The sequence below is a fragment of the Falco cherrug genome, chromosome 4 (genome assembly GCF_023634085.1).
Source record: "Falco cherrug isolate bFalChe1 chromosome 4, bFalChe1.pri, whole genome shotgun sequence".
Lineage (NCBI taxonomy): Eukaryota > Metazoa > Chordata > Aves > Falconiformes > Falconidae > Falco > Falco cherrug.
The window spans coordinates 32,587,211-32,611,921 of record NC_073700.1 but is presented as its reverse complement, the minus strand read 5'-3'; the positions used below and the strand labels follow the sequence as shown (position 1 = coordinate 32,611,921).

Sequence of the window (24,711 nt, the reverse complement as noted above, 5' to 3'; positions counted from 1 at the left end):
TTTTAGCTGCCTCAGTTTCCCCACATGTCTATGACTGCTGAATGTTTTTTGGAGCCTGAGCCCAGGAGGACAAACAGCACAGAAGAGTAGGGGGAAACTGGAAGGAACAGAAATCTTTGGGAAGGTAACATCAGAGGTCCAGGGAAGTGGCTTGTCGAGAGTTGCTCTAGCAACCTGCAAGTGTACCTGGCACCTTGTGTTGTATTTGCAGCCCATTGAGAAAGAATGATATTAATGGCTTTTGGTAGGGCTTTTTGAGTCTAAGGGTTCTGTTTGAAAAACTCTTTCTCCTTTTGGATTCTATGTCTGTGTATTAAAATAAATTTATTTTTAAAAAAACCCCATGTATCAAAAATAGACATTCTGTAATGTCAGGCCCACAGCTAACCACATCTCACCTCCAGGAAGAGATTGGTTTTCCTAATCTTTTCTTTTTTAGCCTCAAAAGAGTAACTGTTCGGCTTGTGCAAGGCAGAATGTTTGGCAAGGCTTTATGTATAATGAATATGGCATGCTGATTATAAATGAATGGTGCGACCACAGTAAATTCTACTCAGACGTGGTAAATGGGAACAATGGGAAGTTACCTAGTTGGTGATTTGCTGACAGATTTTAGTTAGTTGCTATTTCACTCTGGTTTAGTGACTATAAATTCCAGACCCACAGAAACTGCTTTCTACTATTATCATCCCACATTCTGTAGTTATTTTGCACTTTTTATGGTGTCAATGTTATTTCCTATTGAACTGCATAACAGCTAATTTAACTTAGATAAATTAGCTGAAATGAAAACATAGTGTGACTGCGGCCCTAATTGCTTTCTTTTTTATTAAAAAAAGGAAAAAATATATTCTAAACCCATGAAGCATATCTGCAGGGTATGCAATTAGCTCCAGACTGCAGAGACCCTTGAAGAAGGTGCTGTGCAAATTACCCATCACTTTTGTCACTTCTCACTCAGTATATACCATATGGGAACGTTCAGCAGAGATTGTGTAGAGGTAAACACCATCTTTTTGCAGAGCTCACCCATGGAGCAAGGTTTAGCAGGCAGCAATGCTTATATTTGTGTACTTCAATCTGAAAAGCTTCCTACGTATTTAGCCTTCTACCTATCTTAATTTGCTTTGCTGAATCTTAGAATCATAGAATGGTTTTGGTTGAAGGGATCTTAAAGATCATCTAGTTCCAACCCCTCTGCAATGAGCAAAGACTTTTTTCACTGGTCCAGGTTTCTCCAACCTCCATCCAACCTGGCCTTGAATGAACACTGTCAGGGATGGGGCATCCACAGCTTCTCTGGACAACATACATGCTCCAATGCCTTGCCACCCTCACAGTAAAGAATTTCTTCCCGATACCTCATCTAAATCTGCCCTCTTTCAGCTTAAAGCCGTTCCCTCTTGTCCTGTCACTACAGGCCCTACTAAAAAGTCTGTCCCCATCTTTCTTCTAACCCCCCTTCAGACACTAGAAGGCCACTATAAGGTCTCCCTGGAGCCTGCTCTTGTCCAGGCTGAACAGCCCCAACTCTCTCAGCCTGTCTTCACAGGGAAGGTGCTCCAGCCCTCTGGTCACCTTCGTGGCCTCCTCTGGGCTTGCTCCAACAGGTCCATGTCCTTCTCATGTTGGGGGCCCCAGAGCTGAGCACAGTGCTCCAGGTGGGGTCTCACCCTCTCTCTCTCTCCTCTTCAGCTGCAAATTCTATTGTATTTCTTCAGTAACTAATTTGATTGGAGTGTGCATTATTCCATTGCATGGAATAAGACATGAAGGATGGTGCTAAAGGTTTACAGGGAGGCCCTCCTGCTGTTAGTATCTGTAAACCTCAGGCAGTAGCTTCCAACTGACGTGGGAAAAAATTGCTTGCATAGCATAGGACTGATGTTGGAATGACAAGAAACTGCTGGGGCAGATTTGGTAGTAAAAGTTTGTTAAACCAGCGTTGCTGCCGAAGAAATTACATAATGTTTTTTACCCTGATTTCTGATAAGGTAGCAAACATTCAGGGCATTCCTAAGTTAGAAAAACACCCTGATTTAGCTTCGTCTGCTTTTTGACCAGTTCTTAGATAGTCCTGATGAATCTATAGTGCACAAGCTCTTCTAAGAAATGCTCAACTCCTTTTTCATGTGTTATTCACACTTTGTGTCTGAAGTGTTCCCCTCAAATCCCATTAAATCACCTCCTATGTGCTGACATTCTTCTCGATCTTCTGACCTTTTCAAGCAAATTAGAAAGACACTCATATACATCTCTTCAGCCACATTTTTCTATTGATAAAAATTCTGAGTGCTCATCTAACACTTTTCAACTTCAAAGCTCTTCAGAAGTGAGGGACCTGATCCAAAGTCTGTTGAAATAAATGAATAGTCTTTCCGTTAGCTTCACAGGGACTTAAACTCTAAATTGTGGCCCTATTCCTGTCACTTTCCCCCCTTCTGTTCTCTGAAGACCTGCTGTTTTTTGCACCTACTTAAGTTTTAGGCTCTGGGTAGTAACTCTCCTATTGTGCTCCTGTTTGGCAGTGGCATAATGAGACCATTTGTGACAGTAGCTTTCTGAGATGTGCTCAAAATTGGGGTATAAATAGTCTCATAAGCCCTTTGTAACTAAGGGATGTCTTTATATGTGAGCCTCTAGCCTGTCATTCACAGTAATTTCTTCAGATGAGATGGCAATGAGGTCTCTATATTGGTAACAAAACAAGCCCTCCTTTGAGTTTCCAGATGGTTCCATGATTCTTCCCTTAAGCCCATCGCACTGTTAGAGAACTCCTTTTCTCCTGTCAACAAACTGAATGGGTAATTCCACTTCTTCAAAGACTATAGGAGGCTTTATCCTTGTAAAACTAGTTCAAGAGTCTGGAAACGCTTTGCTGCTCACAGCTTGGTGAGCAGCAATCTCTGTGCAAGGGTGTAGGTAGAGACTGTTCATTTAACAGCTCTACTTTGGCTTTAACTGTGCTTCTAGTTTTTCATCCTTTATAACTCCTGGTTTTCCTGCGTTTGCAACATTGCTTCTTTCTTTCTGGCAGATTTTGCGTTCTCTATGCTGACAAAATTCTGCATTAGTTCTTTCCCCTGTTCATGTTTTCTCTTCCTTGTCTGTTACATGAGTTTTGTTTCTGTGTTTTATCAGCTTTCCTGTTTGTTTATTTATTTATTCACTCCCAGTATTTGGTTTTCTCTTCTCCCTACAGGATACTCTGCTTCTGTGGAGGTGAACGGAACATTGTCAGCTGACAATGTGTAGGCAGGTGGTCAGTAGGGATTACTGATACCAGAAATAGTCCTCCTTCAGTCTGTTAACTGTACTGTGGCTGTTTTCATTGTTGCTTTTTCTGTAAGTCAGCCAGAGCCATTTAAGATCTGTGTGTGACGGTCAGTGTGTGTGACTTGCAGGTCTGAGAGCTCCTTGGGCATCAGGGTTGTGATTTACCTTGTTGCTGCTGTTGTTTTTGAGCACTGTGGAACCCATGTTCAACAAAGTACACAAGCAGTACTTTTACGTGCCTGTGTAAGCTTCTGTTCTTACCACTGGTAGGCTCTTCATTACCTCCAATTATCTGTCTTTTCATTAGGTTGGAGCTTGAATTAAATTAACTATCAGTTCTACTTATTCCTGCACTTGACTTCCTAGACCCTACTCAATTCACATTTTAATTTCTCTTCGAACAGTATGACCACTTAGATCTGATACAATGGATGTTAGTAACCCGTCCTCAACTTGTCGTTGCAATTGGATAATGCTGCAGCTGAATTACCTCTAATTCTCTGTTTTTAATAAAAGAAACAGATTCTGCCAAGGCAGCCAGATTGCCTCTTGCTTGTTTGCTTTCCTCACAAGTATGTTGGCACTGTCTCCCGTTTCCCTTTCTTTGAACTGATGTTAAGTCCAGATTTATTACAAACAAGATGCACATTTTATTTAACAGCCAAAGTGATTAACCATTAGAGCAGGCTGCTGTAGAAGGTGGTGGGAATCCTCCTAGAAAGTAAACATGGATCAGGGGGGTTAACAGTGGCTTCTCTGGGTGGAATCCAGTGTTGTTTGTTTTACAAAATGTCAGTCTAAGTGGTGTGATTGTCCCTCCTAAATCAGTGTTATGCTAATGTACTGTGAAACATGCTCTTGTTATTCAAGTCCAGTGAAACTTTTGATGTGAGATCTGGGGCTCCTAACTCTTTCAGAGATGTGTATCAATGGGCTTTACAAGCTGTGTGAGTTTCCTTAACACACAGTTTAATGATCACCATCTTCCACATGGTATGTAACAAAATGTTTAGGAAAAAAATACTTCAAGGAAATTATAAAGCTGTGAAAATTATATGTTTGAATGCAGCATTTATAGACTTTGGTGCCTTTCTTCAAACGTCATCGCAAATCCTTTCCCGAAATCCTAGCACTAGAATTATTTATATGTGCTGTGTATGCTCAGCTTCTATTTAAGCAGATGCAATACTGTGTTCCAAATCTGCATTTCCTGACTGGAACCAGCACCACTCCATAAAGATATGATAACACATCAAAAGAAATAATGAGATACCGTGGCAGGAGTGTATCTTTCCAAGGCTGTGTCGTGGTTTAACCCCAGGTGGCAACTAAGTGCCACACAGCTGCTTGCTCACTCACCCCTGGTGGGATGGGAGAGAGAATTAGAAAAAAGAGAAAACTTTTGGGTTGAGATAAGGACAGTTTAATAGGTAAAGCAAAAGCCACCCACACAAGCAAAGTAACACAAGAAATTAATTCACTATTTCCCATCAACATACCATCAATGTTGGATGGTATGGAATATCTCTTTGGTCAGTTGGGGTCAGCTGTCCTGGCTGTGTCCCCTCCCAGCTTCATGTGCACCCCCAACCTACTCACTGGTGGGGTGATATGAGTAGCAGAAAAGGCCTTGACTCTAAGGACTGCTCAGTAATAATGAAAATGTCCCTGTATGATCAGCACTGTTTTCAGCACAAATCCAAAACACAGCCCCATACTAGCTACTATGAAGAAAACCCAGCCAAAACTAGCACAGGCTGTATCAATTGCTGACTCTAAGGTTAAAAAAGATCAGTATTTCACTTCAAAGATTTGTTTTTATCAGTTCTTGCTTATTTGGTAAACAGTGAACATTCTATGGGTGGCTAAGGTGTTTGGAAATAGTTTAATATGGTATTTTGATTGTAATTTGTGTTTCTTGCAGCTGCCAGCAATTTAAGACTTTTGAGTAGAGCTGGATGTTATACATCACTTCTTTAGGGGCCAAGGTTGGCAGGGAGAGAATCTACATAGAAACAGTGAAGATGGCAGCTACTGGTGTAATTATTGGAGAGTAAGTGGAGATATACTTATGGAGATTTTTTGCAGCCTTCAGCTTTTCTCTCATTCATCATAATGATTAATCTCAAAAGCTATACATCTCTTTCTTCAACCACATATCTCCTTGATACTTTAGCAAAGAAATAGGATTTTTCTAAAGGCAATTTTCTTCCAAGAAACAACACAGACCATTTCCTTTTGGACTTCATTGCTGGCAGAAAATTTTCACTGTGGTAACCTCTATAGCAAATTCAAGAGTTTATAACAGAAAAATGAAAGCAATTAGTTTTATGATTAAATTCACATTGGCATTGAGGAGCAGGTAAATATTTTTAGTTTCCATGTTCATTCAGATGAAACGGTCCTGGACCTAGTAGAACAATGGAGAAGGCCTTAGTATAGAAAGTAATAAAAAGACAATTGGCTTTTCTGTGTTTTTAATAACTGTCCTGGGATACTGTTTTCTTTGGAGAAACAAACACATCTGTCCAATACACATATCATTTTAATCACTCTGTGTGTGTGTGTATTATATATGATTAATTTGGTTTCGCTTACTCTTGAGCTGATAACCAGCTTTGCATTTACAAGCATCCTGCAGCTGATACTGTTGCCAACATTAGTGTTGTAAGGTGTTGGTGGTATGGCATAGAGTTTTCTGCAGACATGAGCAAGATTCCCTGATGTCATTATGGAAGGTAAATAGGACTGGAGTGAATACTGTGGGTTAGATCATACCTTGAATAAGCAGACAAATGTCACCTGCAGCCTGAGTGGTAGCCGCTTGTGTTCCAAGGTACCTCTTTTAATAGCAATTATTGGCTCTTCTTTCTCTCCAGGAGCAGGATGATGAATGTCCTGTCACAGCCCCAAATGTGTCTGTGCCCCTTCATGTCTAGTGAAAGGGTATATATAATCCAGGGTCTGCCTTTCCCCTGCCTCTGTCAGCCTCTCCTTGGCTGATGACCTGTGGAAAGGTTGTGAAGCAGGAATTTCAGGCTGTCTGCTCCTGTGCAGGTCTATTATCCATGTTAAAAATCTAGTCTTAAAATGTAGTACCTAAGAGATGAGAAACTAAGAAATTTGACCCTATAGCAGAGGTAATTGTTGGTAAGATGATGCTTCACCTTGGCAACATCATCATGTTAGAATTAATGATGACAGAGTATGTTGTGATGACTGAGTGAGGAGCACTTATTTAAACTTCATCTCTTGTTCCTACAGTGTTTTATTTGAATTGGTTGAATTAGTTTTTCTCAGATGTTAGATTTATGCTTGCATTCCCTTGTATGAAAACACGGTTTTATCCAACTAAGAGTTTGTTGTTTCCAGTTGCAGGGAGATGGTTAGCTGTTGGTTCACAGAACTAGAAGAGGGTATTATTCTTGTGTACTAAAATGGAGAGATGTTAGTTTTTAGAACAATGATGAATTTAATTTGCATGTCTTCAGTAGTTAAAACAGCCCAGGTGTTTGTTGTTAGGTCATAGCCTGAAGAAAAGGCCACCATTTCTTGTTCAGTGTTTTGAATTTAAGGGTTTTTTATGCCTCTAAACTTTACTGACCCAGTCTGAAGTACACTTTTAGAGTGCATGATGCTCTAGGGTCTAAAAGGGAGTGAAAGTTGGATGAAGGTCTGAATGACTGAAGAAGGCTTGTATCCTGAAACTTGGATGCTCTTTGCAAACTGTATTTGACTAATGAAAATGAACCAACTTCCTACAAACTTTGCCCTACCCCTATTGCAGTTTGTCTTTGGTGTAAAGGATATAACCATAGGCTGTTCGAGATCTACAACTGCCGTCTACAATGCTTTAGTAATATTTAGGCAAAATTTTCTTTGGTTTGAGCTTGTTTTCACTCCAAGCCAAACTGAGGAAAAAGGACAGGTATTTTCTGTTTTGACGACTTTTCTGATTACTCCTGTTATTTTGTATCTTTTTACCATTTATCTACGTAGTGGCATGCTTGACTGAGGAATGAAAAAGGTATCTCATCCTGTCACATATTTCTTTGTTGAAGATGACCCTTCACTTTAATCCTGGCTTTACCTGGAGCATACTGCTTCCTGAGAAATCATCTTATCCATCATTTGACATGTGATTTTGTAGGGTCATATGTGAAACAACCCCACAAAATGCATCATCTGACCTGTTTTGATGTGATGTGACATAAGTTGTAACTGTTACTTTTTTGCTGCTGGTACAGTCATTTTAGGGGCGCTTTACCTGCATTGCCCATGAAGTAGCAGTTTAGCCTGTTTGCTGACAATACACATTACTTTTGGGATTTTAAGCATATCTCTAGTTTCCACTCTACTTTAGGAAATCTGAAGGATTCTTAGGGATATATTTGCAGTATAATTTCTAGGGGTTTGTTGCACACCTATTTCTGTCAAGGGAAGTTAATGTTGTCAGCACGTTCATCTCACGAAAGATGAGCCAGTATTCTCTAGGCAGTGTTGTATGTTGAAGTTTGGTGTCAAACCTCTTAGAAATCATAAGGCAGATAAGCAAAAGAGGAAAAAAACCCCAAACCTTCATAATTTCTTTTGCAAATGGGGTTCTATTTACGTACCTTTTAAAAAATGCTTTTTGCATTAGGCAATCAGAACAATGTTTAACAAAGCAAAACATACTAAGATATCTGCTTATGCTGTAAGCTTTCCAATGCAAGTTAAAACCCCCTGAACACTCTCATTTATTAGACACTGATCCATGTTGAGAAGGTTTACAATAGCAATAGCAGTTTCTGACCTAATGGAGAATTGTTGAAATGGCCACTTATTCAGCATCACTTATTTTAAAAGACATTCTGTTCTTCCACAACTTAAAATAAAAATTATGAGTCAAGGACTCACACTGGTGCTTTTGCAGTACCTAAAATAATAGGATCTTATGTGACACTGCAATAAAGACAAAAAAAATAATGCACTTAACAGGAAAAATATGAAGATGTACTCATTGCAAGCAATTCACCCTCAAGTTACCACCAATATCCACCTTTAAGGCCTTACAGCTGTATAAATATATTCACTACAATGATGTGAAATTGTATATGAAGTAATTTCACTATCATCTTTGAACAGTACCAAACCATACATAACTAAATTTCACCAAAATTTAGGCACAAACTCCTCCATCAGCTCAGGGTCCTTTGAAAGTGGGTCCAAGTGTTTTCAAATACATTTGGGCTTTCAATCAGTCTTAGCTGAGTTATGACTTAGTAGCAAAACTGCAAACCCAGATGAGCTTTGGGGAGACTTTGGTTTCACTGTGAACGTTTTATTCAATCCTGAAACCTGATGAGATGAAGCGTAGTAGGGAGGGATTTTTTTTCCTTCTAAAGCTTATGAAAGTTATTTACTTGATCTCTTTGCAAAATCCCCGAAGGTTCTACACTGTAATGTTCCTTTATTATTGCTCATCTCTCACCTGTAACAGAACCACAGAGGCTGCAGATTGCCTGGAGACTCCCGGAGTCAGGGATGATGCCCCAGGCATTGTTACATGTCTTGTGTGTTAAAGTTAGATGGTAGAGGGGAAAAACAAAAAAGAAAAGCAAGTGTAGTGTTCTCTCAGGGCATCAATTTTTGCAAGATACTTCAGGGGAATTTGTAAGTGAGAAAGAAGCTGTGTCTTTATGTTTTAGCAGTTTAATTATGTCTATATTAATAAAGAATTTGAAGGAGACTAGGAATGATTGTTACAGTTCAAGGATCTACTCATTGATTGTAGTGCAGTGCAATGGATGGCTGTAAAACCTGACCAGATAATTCCAAGTAGAAATCAGAAACGGCTCACTGGAGCAAGGTTTTTTTATCTTGCTCTGGACCTGGGATGGAAAGAGGGGCTCTGGACTGTGCGGAGGTTGTCTGTGTACAGGTATGGAGAGGACATCTCTACTTCAACAGCATTATTTTGATAGATGCTGTAATGTGTATATGCAGAAATGTGCTTTTCACAAATACCATTCTTCTAGCAGTGAAGTCTGTGCAGCTAGGATTTGTTCTGGTTTCATCTCCATTTCTGCAGCCAGTCACCCAGTCAGGTGCAAGGTACTCAGTATCCCATAACTCAGATACCTGTTCCCCTCGATCTATGCAGGCAACTGCTGGAAAAGATGAAACCCCTTTTCCTTTTAATTGCAAAACTGTACAATGCTGGTTCTTGTTCTGTAGTGCATTGCTGGGTACACTTCTTTTCATAATGACTTCTGTATCAGGCAATAGCATACATATCACATAACGGGATGCTTCTTTTGAACTTGGCTTTGACTGAATAGCAGCGTCTTACAAAATTCAACATGAATGTCTGGAATTTGTATCAGAAGTGACCCTAGGCAACAGTCTTTGAAATACCCCTGCTTTGAAATTTATAATAATGTAGCCTCCTTTTGAGGTCAGTCCATCCCTCTTTGGCTTTGTTGATACCAAGAAGGTGAACAAAGGTGGTGCTGTATGCAGTGAATGAGTACAGGTTTAATGACCAGGAGAAAAGCAGATGACACTTATTATGCTGTGAGCTGGTTTTGAACAAAGTCCTTGGAAACCATATGCAAATAAAGGCACTATTTTATTGAATGGGCTTCTTTGTGTCAGCTGCAAAAGTGGACAAAGCTGATGTTTGTATCTTCAAGAGGGAATTCTTTGAAACAGTGATCCTGTTCCTAGGAGAAGGTACAGTAATCCTAGGTAGTAGCCTGGGAGGTCAAAATATTTTGCAGTATGAAAATTGGTAGGGCTTTATTGGTGTAATCACGATTTTAAAGTAAACTTTCTAGCCTTAGCAAATGATTGCTGTGGTGCTCTCAAGTTGTGCTGTGCAATTGTTTCCATTAATACTTTGATCTTTGGCTTTGTGTATGAAAAGCATTTTAAATGACCACCAACCCAAAGTGTTATTGAACAAAACAACTTGTTGTATTTTATGTCCTTGCCCATGCAGTAGCATTTGGTTTTCTGTGAAGTTTCTTTTAATGTAAATTTCCCAGCAGATTCTTTTTTACTAGAGAAGCCACATGAAAATAACCATAGTTTGTACTTGATAAATTATTGATCTGGCAGCAGTTGCTTGCTAAACAATTCTCTCTCATGCTAAAAGTGCTGTTCTGCAGTATAGTGGAGAGTTATTTTGATCTTTTTTTTTAGATGCAAAGATATTCATACCAAATTCAAAGTTAATATATGTGACAATATGTATCTGATAGCAATTTTAGTGCACCTCTACCCAGTGAATCATTTCTGTTTACCTTTTTTTGGTGGCTGTTGAAATTAAGAGGGAACATACCATGATTTCTGCATCCTTGGTTTCTGTCTGATCTTTGACTCTCTAAGCCTTACTGAAGAGTTTGTGCTTCTCACAGTTAGCTGCTGGGAACAACCAACTGACATTTATTTGTCTTTGGAAGATTTAATGGAAGACCTTTATTTTAAAGTGAGTTTTGGAGACCTCTGAAGCTGTAAAGCTAAAGCCAGCCCAACTGTTAATACCACTAGGCTGAACTTAGCCCCACAGATAACCAGTAGGACTTCATTATGAAACTATAGTCATGTGTTTTGCATAAGGTCACTTTAATTACTTCAGCAACATTAATCCTAAATTAACAAGGCTTATGTGTGGCAAATGTATTAAAAAGGGCATATGTTTTCACCCAGCAAAATTAGGATGTTTGAAAGTGATATGCTGTCAATAGAAAGGACAGAGAAAGAAAAGATCATAATATAAATTTTCTTCTGATGGGCATTTGAAAGTCATCCTTCCTACTACAAATATATAACATGGGACAGTATTTTCCTCTGAGCTGAAGTTTCTTTCTTGGCTCTTTGTGCTTTTTTTTGTGCCATCAGTCCCAACAACTTCTGTACCCTAGACCCAGTTACGCAGACAATCACAAGCTGGAAGGAAGAGAGCATATCCTGAAAGGGGAGCTTTCTCTCTACTCCCTTCCTGGGGTGGGTGCTGAGTGCTGGCAGGTAAGGACAGCACTGAGCAGTGGATTTCAGGAGCAAGGACACAGTCCCCTTTCTTCTGTTTTGAGGAGAAGTGTATGGAGATGCAAAGTTGGTCACCCTGCCAGTCTGGCCATAGAGAACTGAAAGATTTTTGACCTAGTTTAATAGGAGCTGAAGTCCAGGATTAGGTTATAATGATTGCATGGGTGATGGATTAGAGCTCAAAGCAGAGGTTCTAATGGAGGCTTAACATGTAACTCAGAGGAGAGTTTGACCTCTTTCACCTAGTAAAACATAGGCCTAGAAGAGTTGTGATTTGTTTCTAAATACAGCACAGGCATGAACACTAGAGGAGCAGACCTTGCTGGTGTAAGAGTGAAGGGTGAGAGTTGTCCAAGAGTGCATTTGGGTTTGTAATTAGAAGAGTTTTTCTCAGATCAGTGGAGCAGTAGACTTCTGCAACAGCCTTACAGGAGAAGTCGTCAGGGTGAAAATCTAAGCTCTTAAGTTCTATTAAAGCTGACAAGAGTTAAGAGCAGCTTTCCATTGTAAAGAAGAATTTACACGTATACTTTAATAAGTTATTGAAACATTTCTTAGCCAGAGTATTAGAAATGCAGAGCATCACTTGTAAACTGTCGTCACGGTTATTACTTACTACTTTTGTATCCAAGTGAGGTCACCACCTTATTGGCTAGATATGCTGACAATGCAAAGAGCACTCCTGCTTCAGGTTTCTTTAATTGGATGAGACAAACTAAAGGTAGCAAGGAAAACAGCAGCAAAGAGAAACAAAGAAGTGAAGTGACTTGCCCAAGGTCAGCCAGCATGTCTCATTTCTGTTTCTGTCTCCCAGTGCACACATTTTCTCTTCCTGGAGTAAAATGGGTGAATTCTGCAACGCATGTCTCATTCGTTATGAGTAGTCAGGTGAGAATTCTTATCTTGCAGTTTCAGGAGCTGCTGGTTTGCTGCTACTTCAGTGAAAGAAACATTTTCCTTAACACATAACAGAAGCTATAAAATGAAAGGTGAAGTGAAAAATGGTTAAGATACTGTAACTTGCAAAATCAAAATCCAGCACTGCACAACAATAGGAAGCAGAGAATTTGCTGAACAATGGGGAACTTCCCCTCTTGTTGTGTGTTTGAACTCGGATGCAAAAATGAAGTTTGTCCTGTATGCTAAATAATTAACACAGACCGTAAAAGTAAAGAGTAGTTAAGGTAATGTCTAATTTTAGCTGAGAAAAACCACAGCGTACCTTGTCCATGCTCCACCATAAAGAAATTGGCTCCACTTTTCTCTTCCCATTGTTAGCATCCTAATGTGACTAGGCATCCCCTTCTTTCTCAGTTCTGGACCTCCCACACATGAAGAGAACCCTGTAGTCTTTCAAAAGTTTTGTTTTTAATTAGCTGTAATTATATAAAGGCTCCTAATATATTTTTTTTCCTCAAAATAGCACCTAAATACAGTCTGCACTCACAGATCTTGCGTACCTAGATATTAAGATACATAATAATTTTGGTTTCTCTGATGTAAATGCAAAAAAAAATGACATGATTTGGGTATGGAGGAGTAATGTGGACTTAATAGGCATTATTACATGTAAAGCACAGTTCAGTGGAAGGATAAAAATAACACATGATTTTTCTTGTAAAGAGATTCCTGTTTCTTTCTTCTAAGTCAATCAATGTTTTGTTTGGGTACCACCATCAACATACTTTCTATTTTTTGATTCTGTTCTTTTTTTAATGACAGTTACTTTGCCTGAAGTATTTCATAGATAGGTAAGTAGAAATAAAGCATCGTGTTCTCTGAGATGTGAAGAGGACTCTTCATCTTTAAAAGACACAGTCTGTGTCCTGTTTTAATTACTATTACCCTTATGGTCTAGAGATAATTTCCAACATAGATCAGGAAATCTTCATGACCTCTTTTCCAGTGCTTAGGGCAGCTGCACCTCCTCACAACCTGTTTTATACTCCTTTTAACAGGTTTTGAAACTAATTTCACTTGTAAAACCTTTTGAAAAGCTTTGAATCTAGAAGCAGGAGTATGCAAGGACCTGAACTGATAAAATTCAGTTTATTACAGGGTTGACAGGGATGCAACTCTGAACAATTATGGCTAAAAGAATGATCCTCTTGCTTTGAGAGAACAACCCTTTTAGGTTTTGAAAAGGGTGGGCTCCTTTCTTCTGCAACTCTGATGTTGGGGAATAACACTCAGTGTGGCTTGAGACGCCTCTGGGATCCACCCTGGTCCTTCAACTTTCCGATTTCTCACTGTGACATAAATTGTTGGAGTTTATATTTCTCTATATTGCCATAGGTGGGGTTTTTTTTCTTGGAAAGATGGTTAACTCTTAAAGTAGGCCAATTTGAATTCCAGGTTTGGTCTAGTAACTTTCTCATTAATCTCTCTTATAACAGTAATTAACTTAATGATATGCAGTGATTTATTGGTGAAATTCTGCTAAAGAAGTGATCTATACAAGGTTTTATGAGCTGCAAGGTGAGATGAGTAGTGTATGTTGTATTATATGCTGAAAGGATGGTTTCAGCTGTTTCTTCTGTAAAGTGGGAAATATAAAGTCAATTTGCTTTGTTTATATACTTTTGATCATAATTCACTAATGTACATGGTGTTCTTTTCTCATAAACCGTTAGAAAAAAGTAAAGTATTCAAGAAGGACCAAATGCATTCTTTAGGTGGGAAGTTCTTTACAAGTTGAGCAAGGGGAGGAAAGGCATCTTTTTCAATGTTTATTCCCCTACACAAAGAATTTCTGACTGAGTTGCTGGAATGAGATGTAGCACCTGCTGGATAATGCAGAAGTTGAAAATACCTTTGTGTGGCTTTCTGTGCCCACAAACACGATTCTCTTCTGTGAAGGCACCATATCTTTGAGCTCTGCCGAGCTCCTGAGCTTGCCCAGGGTGAAATGAAATGTCACTGTTACTTTTCCAAATAATGTTACAGTAAATGATCTTCCACTTTGTGTTCAAGGACAGTAAACGGGGCAGATAGAATGATAGAACTTGACAGGATTTCCTGATTGTCAGTTCTGGTCTCACGATATCTGAGTTTCCTTCCCTTTGATGTACAAGGAATGAAATGATTATGAGTGCTGACATATAATTTATTGTCATTGGACACCTCACAGAGTCGAACAGGCAGTTTCTGAGTGATATTCCACGTGTGTTCTTGACACCTCTGAATTGTTACACTCTGTTTATGATCAAAAGATAGATGTTTACCATATTTTTTTAAATAATAAAAAAATAAATTCTGGACAGCTAGGAAAGTAGCTAAAAGAATTAGCCAATTGGACTTGCTCATTTTAATACTAAAGACAAACTTTGTAGAATGGAGGTCAGAAGTTCCTTGTCTGTCTCTGTGTAAAGCAATGATTGTTTTATACATCTAGACTCCTCTCATGCCCTCTTAGTTGGCTTCTCAGTTCAGAAGTGATTTGAAAATCAGGGCTCTAATGTGGAACCTAATGAAATCAAATGTTTCACATTTGGCAATGGGATTTTCAAGTATTGCTTTGCTTGGATAATGCTATAATGTAAGCCACTCTTCTTGTTGGCTTGATACTTACTGTGATGTGTGTAAGAATTAATGAGCAAATAGAGAAAAGTACCTGACTCTCTCCTTTTATTGCATTTGCTCCCGGTTTCACTTGGAGGGAAAAGTAATGCATATGAGCCAAATAGTGGTTAAATTTTTTGGTGGCTCTTAGCTTTGGAGAGTACTGTGATCCCTTGGCCTTTGCTTGCTGTTACATAGGACCTTAAACTAGAAAACCCATGAGCAAAGCCCCACTAAATTGACAAAGAGACTTTTTTTTATCAATAAGCTACTGTGTGCCTGGCTAAAGTTAACTATTATCCCTGTGTAGGGGATAGCCGCTCACCAACTGCTTATTGTGCATAAGTTCCTCTTGATTTAACAAAAAGAATCAATTAGAAAGGCAGCCAGAAGTATCATCGTGTGTCATATTAATTTAAACATTGTTTTTTGCAGTTAAAAACTTTATATTCATCAGTAATTTGTTAGATTTATCCCACTCCTCCCATCCTCCCAGTCTCTGATGCACGAAATTATTAAACTTAATTGGTTTGCTCTGGACACTACTCATTTCTCAAAATTTATTGCAATTATACAATACCCATAGCTCATTTATTTTTTGTTTCCTGGTGATTAAAACTTAAGACACTGAAAAATGTTATATGTGTTTTCCTTTTCATCACTAATCCTTTTATGTCCCCTACATTCAAGACACGTTCTGTAGTCATGAATCAATAAAACAGCAAAATTCACAGGCAGGCTTAATTTATAGCTAACTATAGGAAAAACAGAATGCAGGTCAGAAATCTTGAAACATTTTTAGGAAGATATTTTGGGTTTGTCTCAGTGTTTTTTCTTAACAGTGAAAGCATTCCTGTATGTTTTACCTCAAATGGAGGTAAAAATTAGGTTGTTACAGAATCATAGAAGCTGAAGAAGGGAACTGACCTGTGGTTCTGGCCACACTGGGTTGTGTGGTGATATCCCAGTGAGTGGCTGTCTCTGCCCGCTGGTATATTAGAGGTCTGCATGTGGTTTAACTTGATGAAGGGAGACCCGAATGGGACATCTTGTCTAGTTCAGGGTGCAGAGAGGATTTGGTTTTTTGAAAAGTGTCACTTAGCCTCCATGTATCATGACTAGTCACACAGACTTGTTCTAAAATGTATTTAGGTACCTACATGGGACTGAGACTAGGTAAATTCATGAGAGCAAATATGTCTGCTGAAGGCTCCTAAGCCCAGAGATTCTGCTGCTGAGGTGCTGCTTTTTCAAGGCTGGGCAGTATTCCATGGAAACACCATCACATGCTTACCCTGTTTTTATCCTCTTTCTGAGCTATTAGCTCTGGCTATTAGCGCCTTTTAAAAAACAATCGTAGTTATTTATTATAACTAGTTATTATTATAGTTAGTTATTAACGTTAGTTAATAACGTAGTTGTTATTATAACAGAAGCATTATGTTAGCAACACTGAGTGATATGGTTACACCCAAACGAGGTAAAGGGAGAGAGGGAAGGAGGGGAGGTAAAAAATGATGGGAAATCTTCGGGTTTCATGAGCTGGAGCTGATGCTGGTCCTAATCATCCCCATCTTTTCTGTGGAGGGCTAGTTCTGCTTGTCTTTGCCCAGGAGGTGGAGGCTGTGCTTCTCCCTGGGTTCATTCAGCCCCCACCATGTTGCCTGTAGCTGCTAGGTCAGCATCCCAGTGATTGTATTGCTTTCTAGGAGAAGAAGCACTTCTAAGGACTGTTTCCACGAAGTGGTAGCATGTTGGGGTGTGGTCCTTACCCTGCAGCATGTAAATTTCCCAACTCACTCACTTTAATCTCCAGCCTTGGCTCTGCTGGTTCTCCCGGAGGTGGCTGAACCCAGCTGCCTACTCTGCTGTGAGTGTTTTCGTGACAGGTGGTGGCCCCAGTCTGGGTCTTCCCTGAGTACTGTCCCCACTGAGTACCCCCACACTGACTCAGGGAACTGGGCTGGGTAGGCTTTTGGTGTGATCCAGAGTGGCTGTTCTGACCTTCTTGTCAGGAGGCATTTGGAGGACCCTCAAGGATCCCATTCTACATAGGCAATGTGCATTCCATGCTGAGATGCTGCTTTGTTGTATTTGTAGGTGAGTGATGGAGGTGAAGAGGGAACAATTAATACCATTATAACAACTACTTGTATTTTTAGCATTAGCTAAAGCAGGATCTAAGTAGGAGGCACAAATATTTCTTCAGGCAGAAAAACTCCCTAGATAATGCAGCAGAACAATGCGTGTGACAGGGCAGTGATATCTTTTCAGGACAATGCAGAGTATGTTAATTCGATATATACTCAAATCATGTAGAGTCTTTTCCAGCTGAAATAGCAGCAAAGCTATTCAGAGCAAATATATGCAGTGGCTGAACTTCCTTTAGCACTTTGTGAATGGAGTTCAAGTACTGAGAGGTTGGCCTACTTCCAGAAAGCAGGGCTTTTGTTTCCAGTGCTGGCAGAACAATGTTTGGGAAATAAACTTGCATCTGAAATGTAAACATATCCTCTAGTTCACCAGACTTCTGAAATCAGCTAAAGTGAGTTAAAACAATTAAGTACCGTGAGGTGGAAGTGTGGTACTTGAAGATACTGTAGAGAAGTGATTTGAAGTGTTCATCTCTTTGGAGCTGAGAAGCTTCTTCGTAGACAGATGGGCCTGTGCAGTGTTGTTTTTCTGATTCTACTTGAGCCCACAAAATTCAGTCCGCAAAATTACCAATCGTTCTTTCTCTCAGTGTTAACAGAGGAAGATAAATTAGTATGCAGATATTTATCTCTGGACAGATTCATTATCCTCCTCTTCTTGTGTCCGTAGTGAAAGGTTGGTGAAAGCCAAGGCAAATAGCAGCCATCTACTTGTAAGTTGTTTCAGGGACTTTATTTACAAGGAATTGTTACAGGCCTTTTGGTCCAAATCTTGCTCACATGGCAGCCAGTGGAAAACACTCCTTTTGACCTGAGAGGGAAATGAATCAGGTTTCTCATGTTTTTATAAGTCCTATAAAATGTTGGCTTTCTTCTCAGATATTTCTTTGAGTGAGTGAGAAAAATAATAAAAAAGTGTTTAATTTCTGGCATGCCTTCCAGCTGAAATCCTCTAAGTGCTTTTTTTTAGAACCTGTGTGGATTTCACTTCACAGCGTCCCTGTAATTCTGGTAACACTCATTTCAGCATTATAGATGGGAAGGTGAGAGAAGCTACTTGACATTCTCAGGCCAAATCTGTATGAGCACCAATCTCCTCTTCTGGCACTGTTCCCACAATGCTATTTTTCTCCTTAGTTATAGTGGGCCTCCACCAGCAAGCTGAAATTTTTCCTCGGGTATGAGCACTTCAAACCACTGAATAAAGTTTCTCAAAATTGTAACTAGGCCTGAGCTGCCCAGACTTCAGCACTACATGACCTTTAATGGTGGTCAAGGAGTCTTGCAGAGAAAGGTGATGAGTTCACCTGGCCAGTTTACAGCAGGAAATAGAGCAGGTGGATTTTGGTGATTATCGCACATGCCACACTCTCCCCAGATTCTAGGTATCCGCCCACTGCACATACTTATATTCTGTCTTTCATTTGCCTGGAAACTCCCTGCTAATGTTAAACATCACTGCTGTTTAAAACATGAAACAATATCTGTTACTAGTTTAAAATGAAAATCAAGCCTCCCATATCTAACACCACCTTTATTTCAAACTTTTCTTAGGAAGTATGAGCAGTCATTCAACTCTTCCATGTTTTCATCATCCTCCTACTCTCTAGTGGGGACTTTTCTTTATTGAAACGTGTAACGAAAGAAAAGACTTGCACTCTTAAATCAGGTTTATTGGTGTCGTTGAGATGATAACCTGATGACAAACACCACAGTGGCTGAGCTGCATCACAGTCTCATGTCAATTGCTGGTAACACAAGTAACAATTGTGTTGGATAGGGTAGGATAAGAATTTCTGGCTGAGAGCTTGAGTTTTTAGGCAGTGAACCAGCTATGGATATGACTGCCAGTGGTTTCAAAAGCTGACCTGCCACAAAAAATTGCTATTTGTGTTGTCTTATCCAGATTTATTCCACAAACCAATGAGTTTAATGGGCTTAAACTCCCCACCTTTCTCTTTCATTTGCCTGACAGGTGTCTGTCAGCTCAGCTTTTGATTATCACTTTTTGCTGTCAGCAAAGGAGAAGTCCATCTATGTTTTTATTACAGAAGGCTGGAAAAACTTCAGTTGAAGTTGTCCATACCTGGGACTCCATTCCCTCTGAGATGGAGGTTCCAAACACTGCATTTTCTTCCATTGTCAAAATGCTGAACATGCTCTGCAAAGTGGCATCATCTTTTCCCTATGTATAGCTGAACAAAGCAACATGTGAAATTTCCAGTTTGAGAGTAGAGAAGCTGGGGTCACAGGGCAGAAAACAATAACCTTACAAGAGGACCAATTTTTAATCAAAAGGTGAATGACATATGAAATGCATTATTATGGGCACTGTAACATTTAGTTTGCTGGAAGCAACTAGAGTCCCATAACATAATTAATTACAGCTTATAAAGGACCTCTGGAATTTATACTGACCTTTTTTACCTTTTTTTTCTTTCTTTATAAAGCTGGTGGTTAACTTGTTCATCAGTCATTTCATTGTGATTTAGCCTGTGTACTCCATAATCATGGGATTCTTGTAAAGAAGCATTTTGGATGCATTTCATCAAGGCATCCTACTTGTGCTCAGGTTACGAGGAAATCAGTGAGCTTTATGCACCTGCTTAACTTTAAACAGCCAGGAGAGGTGGTGTTTCAGAGGGCATGGGAAACCATTTTCATGTTCTGGGAAAAATGCTGCCATCCTGAAAAGAATTGTGTCTTTACACAGGACAAAAAACCCAAAACAACCTGGAGGTTTTGCTGTTGTTATTCTTAAACTGAAAATAGTAATGAAGCAATTGCTTCTGGTCAAATGAATACTTTGTTTCTACTCCAAGATTTTATTGTTAAGTCTTGAGTTCTTTTTTTTTTTTTTCTATAATTAACAATTTTCTAAATAAAAAAATCATTGCAAGAAAGAAACACAAGCATTCAAATATTCAAATATGCCAGGGTTACTACAGTCATGTACTGAGACTCCAGCAGCATGAACAGCTTTGAGCTGAAGTTTCTCCAGCTGGAAATTGGCACATCTGTATACAGGCGACCACTAAAGTTGCATGAAAAGGGTTAAGTAGAAGAGAAATAGAAGGGGATTTTTACTTGGCTTATGCTTCTGGAGTAAAAAACTGTGAATAAGTCCTCCAGCACAGGCCTGTAAAGTCCTACAATCAAATTGATTTCCATGCAGGTCGAACTGCCTTTTGCATTGGGGAAATGAGCACATGCATCATAGCACAGGAGGGAGTGGGAGGATAACGGACATATTTAATTTCATTCTGAACCTGATCGTGCTGTGACATGATGGGAGTGCTCTGTCCCTTGTTCTCCTGCTGAACAATGAGAACTCACACAGATTACAGGAGCAAAACATCTGGTAAAGTGGATGGTGTAATTATGTGTGCAAATATGTTATGGCTTAACCTGACAGCTAGCTAAACACTACACAGCCACTCACTACCCCCCCACGCCCCCAACACCAGCAGTGGGATGGGGGAGACAATTGGGGGGAAAAATGTCAAATTAATGGACTGAGATAAAGACGGTTTTAATAGGACAGAAACAGAAGGGAAAATGATAACGATAAAAGAATATACAAAACAGGTGATGCACAGTGCAATTCCTCACCACCCCACTGACTAATACCCAGCCAGTTCCCAAGCAGTGGCCCTCAGCCAGCTTTCCTCCTAGTTTATATAGTGAACATGACACCATGTGGTATGGAATGTCCCTTTGGTTAGTTGGGGTTGGCTGTCCCAGCTGTGTCCTCTTTCAGCTTCTTGTGCTGCCCCCCAGTCTGCTTGCTGGTGGGGTGGTGTGAGAAGCTGAAAAGTCCTTGACTTAGTGTAAAAACTATTTAGCAACAACTAAAACATCAGTGTGTTACCAACATTATTCTCATCCTAAATCCAAAACACAGCACTACAGCAGCTATTAGGAAGAAAATTAACTCTATCTCAGCCAAAACCAGGATAAAATGTAAGACAAAAGTTTGAAAAAGAAGAGAAGGAGATAACTGATTTAGTGCTGTATATCTACAGTTTGCAGTGATGTTTTTCTGTAAAAGTAAATATAACAGTGCTGGCCTGTGGCTGCTCTGTTTTGTTGCTACTGATGAGGCAAAGGAGGAAGGCACAGAAGGGGGTTTATATTTATTTTCTTTTGTTGAAAAGAGCTTTCTCCTTCAGAAGAGACCCCAAAGCTAGATTATAAGAACATCCTGGAAATAATTCAGTGAATCAACTTGTGAGATAGTCTTCAGCTTATTCTCTCACAGGTCTGTTGCCATTACAGTTAAATTCAATCCCTTAGGAAGTTGTCTCCTTGCAGCAGTGCGTATTAACAACAGATTGCTCCGGGTTAGTAATGAAAATGCTTTCAGTAAAACTGTGTGTGGGGAAAAAACTGTTTCAACAGTGCTATGGAAAACCCCCATCAAGTCTCAGGGTCTCCTGTGGCTGATATACATAGATGTTATACATGCAATGTTATTGTAAGTTTGGTCTTTGGTGTATCCTTAAGGAAATGAGATTACAGTCACATTCTGAGTGTGTATGTGGGAGACTAACACCTTGCCTCATAACTTTTGAACCTAGGGGTTGATTTAAGCCACATTTGATGGAGAGGCAGATATGCCCAAGGTATTTAAGTTCATACATGCTTCATGAAAATAGATGCCGATGGAAGGGCAAAAACTTAGAAGTATCCTTTGTATGATCCTCAACCATGGGAAATGGTTTACTTGCAGGTTATTGAACATGCGTAAAAATCCCCAGAGGAAAGGGTGATCTGTACAGACTCCAGCCGTGTATATCTTTGCACTTGATTTGTTAGAAGAAAAGAAAAAGAGCAGCTGTGATTTAAATATCCTGTTCTATAGAGCTGGATGAAAACTAGAGAGAATATTATCCAAAAACATCAGGACAGTTCATTTGGCTTCTTTTCCTGAAAATTCAAAATAGTGATGGGAAATGGCAAACTTCAGGTAATTGTAGTTATTTAACCAATTAATGCAGCTTGATTGGCTGAGTTAAATAAAATCCTTTTCCCTTATGAGTCCATTTTTTGACTCTTCAGATTCATTTCTTGAAGATGATCTCGTGCCCTGATACGAGTTAGACAGACATACCAGTTATCCAGGACTGACCCCTCCTGACCCTTTGCCCTGACTTGATTTCTGTGGGTATTTTATTTCTGTATCAGGTAATAAGATAGCAATCTGATTAAGAGGTGATGAGAAACTGAAATACATTGATGCACAATAAGTTCAAGAAAAAGCTAATTGAGAAATCAAAACACAGACACCAACTCTTCTCAATGTTGACATAGATCTTCTAAAATACAGAAAATCTTTTAAATCCCTCCAAATCTTGTTCGCTGTCAGAGATCAGGTTAGTAACTTTAGAAGTAATGTTGTACCCATGTAATTTTTTTTCCCTGTTGTACTTTGAGATTATTAAAGGACCTGTTGGTTAGTGAAATGCAGTTGATACATTTTTCTTTTATTTTTATAGCTAGGTGAATTCTTTTTAAATATGGTGTGTGTTTCTGAAGGAATTATCTTTAAAAATGGCAATACTTATTTAGTCTAAATAGCTTTTAGGAAGATACAGGCTGTGCCATTCATTTTTGTGCCTTCATAAAAATGTTGCTGAAGTGACAAGTAGGGTCACTCTTTCATGTGTACTGGCTTCCTTAAGCCTACTGGCGTCAGAAAGGTGCTGGTTAATAGCTCTGTCTTTTAAGCTTTAAGTAATTCAATTCCTTGGGCTACTACATAGCTTCTTAAAACTTGGCAACACTTGAACCTTTTAGGAAAGCTGATATGAAAAGGACTCTATCTAAATAGCTGAATTTTAACATAACTCCTTATGGCTTGATTGCCAGTTCTGGGTAAAAAAAAAAAAAAAAAATATCAAACTGAAATATTTTCTCTGTTGCCAACTGCTTGAATTTTTTTGGTTGTATGATACTGTTGCCAAGAAATAAAGCACAAAATCTGACCCTGAACCTTTGGGAAATGCTTAGAAAAACAAATCAGTTGCGTTCCCTGCTCACACTCACAAATGAATTGCTGCCAAATCCTTGAGAAAGAAAAGGTCCCACTGAACAGTCATGGTGTGGGGAGGCCAATGCTTGTTGACACTAGATGAGGATATTTTTGAATAAATATCACAGTGCCTGTGAAACTGAGGGCAACGCCCCAAGTCAATGAGAACCTGCTTAGCTTTTTCTTTGGCAATGAAATACACAGTGAATCTTCTAAGTAAGATGATCCTAGTTAGCTTTGCAGGAGTAGTACATTTTCCTGTGCTTAATTATTAAAAGAAAGCTGTATAATGGGTCTTTGGAATTTTGTGATCCACTAATCAATTCATCCACTTTTGCATAATGCATGTGGCATCAATGTTATTCCATTTCAAGATCACTTAGGAAAAACTTGCCAATCTGCTCATTGCTCCTCTGCAGTGCAAACACAAACACACAGCTTGCAATGCCATTTGCCTTCTGTGTTTATTTAGAGCCAGCTGTAAATGTTCCCAACAATTAGCATTTAAAGAAGAAAAAAGAAGTCCATAATTCCTACCTTTGAGTGAGATCCTTCAAGATGCTAGGCCTTTGGATCTGTGAAAGGTTCCCTTCACAGTGCTGAGGAACATTAGAACCCTCCCTGTGAGATCCTAAGGATGAATACTCAGTGAGCCTTGCTCTGCAGGATGGCATGCTGTCCAGCTGGGGTTCTTCACCTGAAACCTTTTCTTCATCATATGTCTGAAGAAAAAACCTTTCAAACAACTGAGCAAGACTTACTCTTGCCTTTTAAATCCCAACTGCTGCACAATGTAAAATTAAGGAAAGGGCTACCCATACTTACTGCCTGTAATAGCCTAGCAGAGCTCAAATCCTCTTCTTCCACCCCTAGGGTAGCTTCTTCAAATGAGGCTTTTTCTGCTGAGGTGAAAAAGGGTGTTCTTCACCTCTGGATGAAGAAGAACAGTAAGAGAAAGAAGCATGAAGGAAAATGTGTCTCTGTAGCTTCATGGTTAGAATGTATTTGTGGTAGGGTGTGGGTGGGTGGGTAGGCAGAGGCAAAGGAAATCCTATGGCCTAGTCTCCAAACTGTTTGTTTGATGATTATCTAGTGTGATCTGTGTGATGGTTGCCACGGTGCTCTGTTCTGCTTACATGGAGGCTGACCTTCATCTGGGCAGATCTGAAGTAAGAAACAACAGCTGTAGTGTTTGAGGAGCAGCTTGGCTGAGTTTTACACTACAGATTTGGATGAGGGTACTTATAGTCCAGCTAAATTCATATACCCACCTAATCTTTTATTAGCTATGGTTGAGTAACTGCTAACCAGTGCCTTGGGCTGCTGCCTGATGAACTCCTTGCCTCAAAGACTCTTGTGAGCCTTTTTCAGTTGTGGCAATTTTGTGTGACCTTTTTGGAGGAGAATATCCCTTTTGATTTGATATATACTTAAAAGCCACCAACATGGAATGTACCTTGCATTTTATTTATATTTCCATAAGCATTTGTTCTTTCTTCTATGAATTGGGCCTTTTCTTGCAAGGTTTTGTTTTAAGCTGTGCAGAAAAAACACAGTAGACCAAAGTAGTTTCCTAGAGCTCAATCCTGCGTGGTGATAATCTTTCTGGCGTGTCTGCCCTAAACATACATACGAATTTTTTAACTATTTAGG

At 39.4% G+C, this 24,711-nt stretch overlaps 1 long non-coding RNA gene across 3 annotated transcripts; it reads right to left on the bottom strand.

The window, feature by feature from the left end:
* Positions 1–3,525: 3,525 nt before the first annotated feature.
* Positions 3,526–24,035, bottom strand: LOC129736033 (uncharacterized). Of its 3 annotated transcripts, none has more exons than XR_008732178.1 (4): positions 23,884–24,035; positions 23,596–23,780; positions 6,055–12,660; positions 3,526–5,686 (listed from the first exon to the last, which is right to left on the bottom strand). It is a non-coding gene; the product is annotated as an uncharacterized LOC129736033 (long non-coding RNA). The 3 variants fall into 3 exon arrangements; XR_008732179.1 differs by having other exon boundaries at positions 3,526–6,283; positions 12,533–12,660; XR_008732177.1 differs by having other exon boundaries at positions 3,526–12,660.
* Positions 24,036–24,711: the final 676 nt, after the last annotated feature.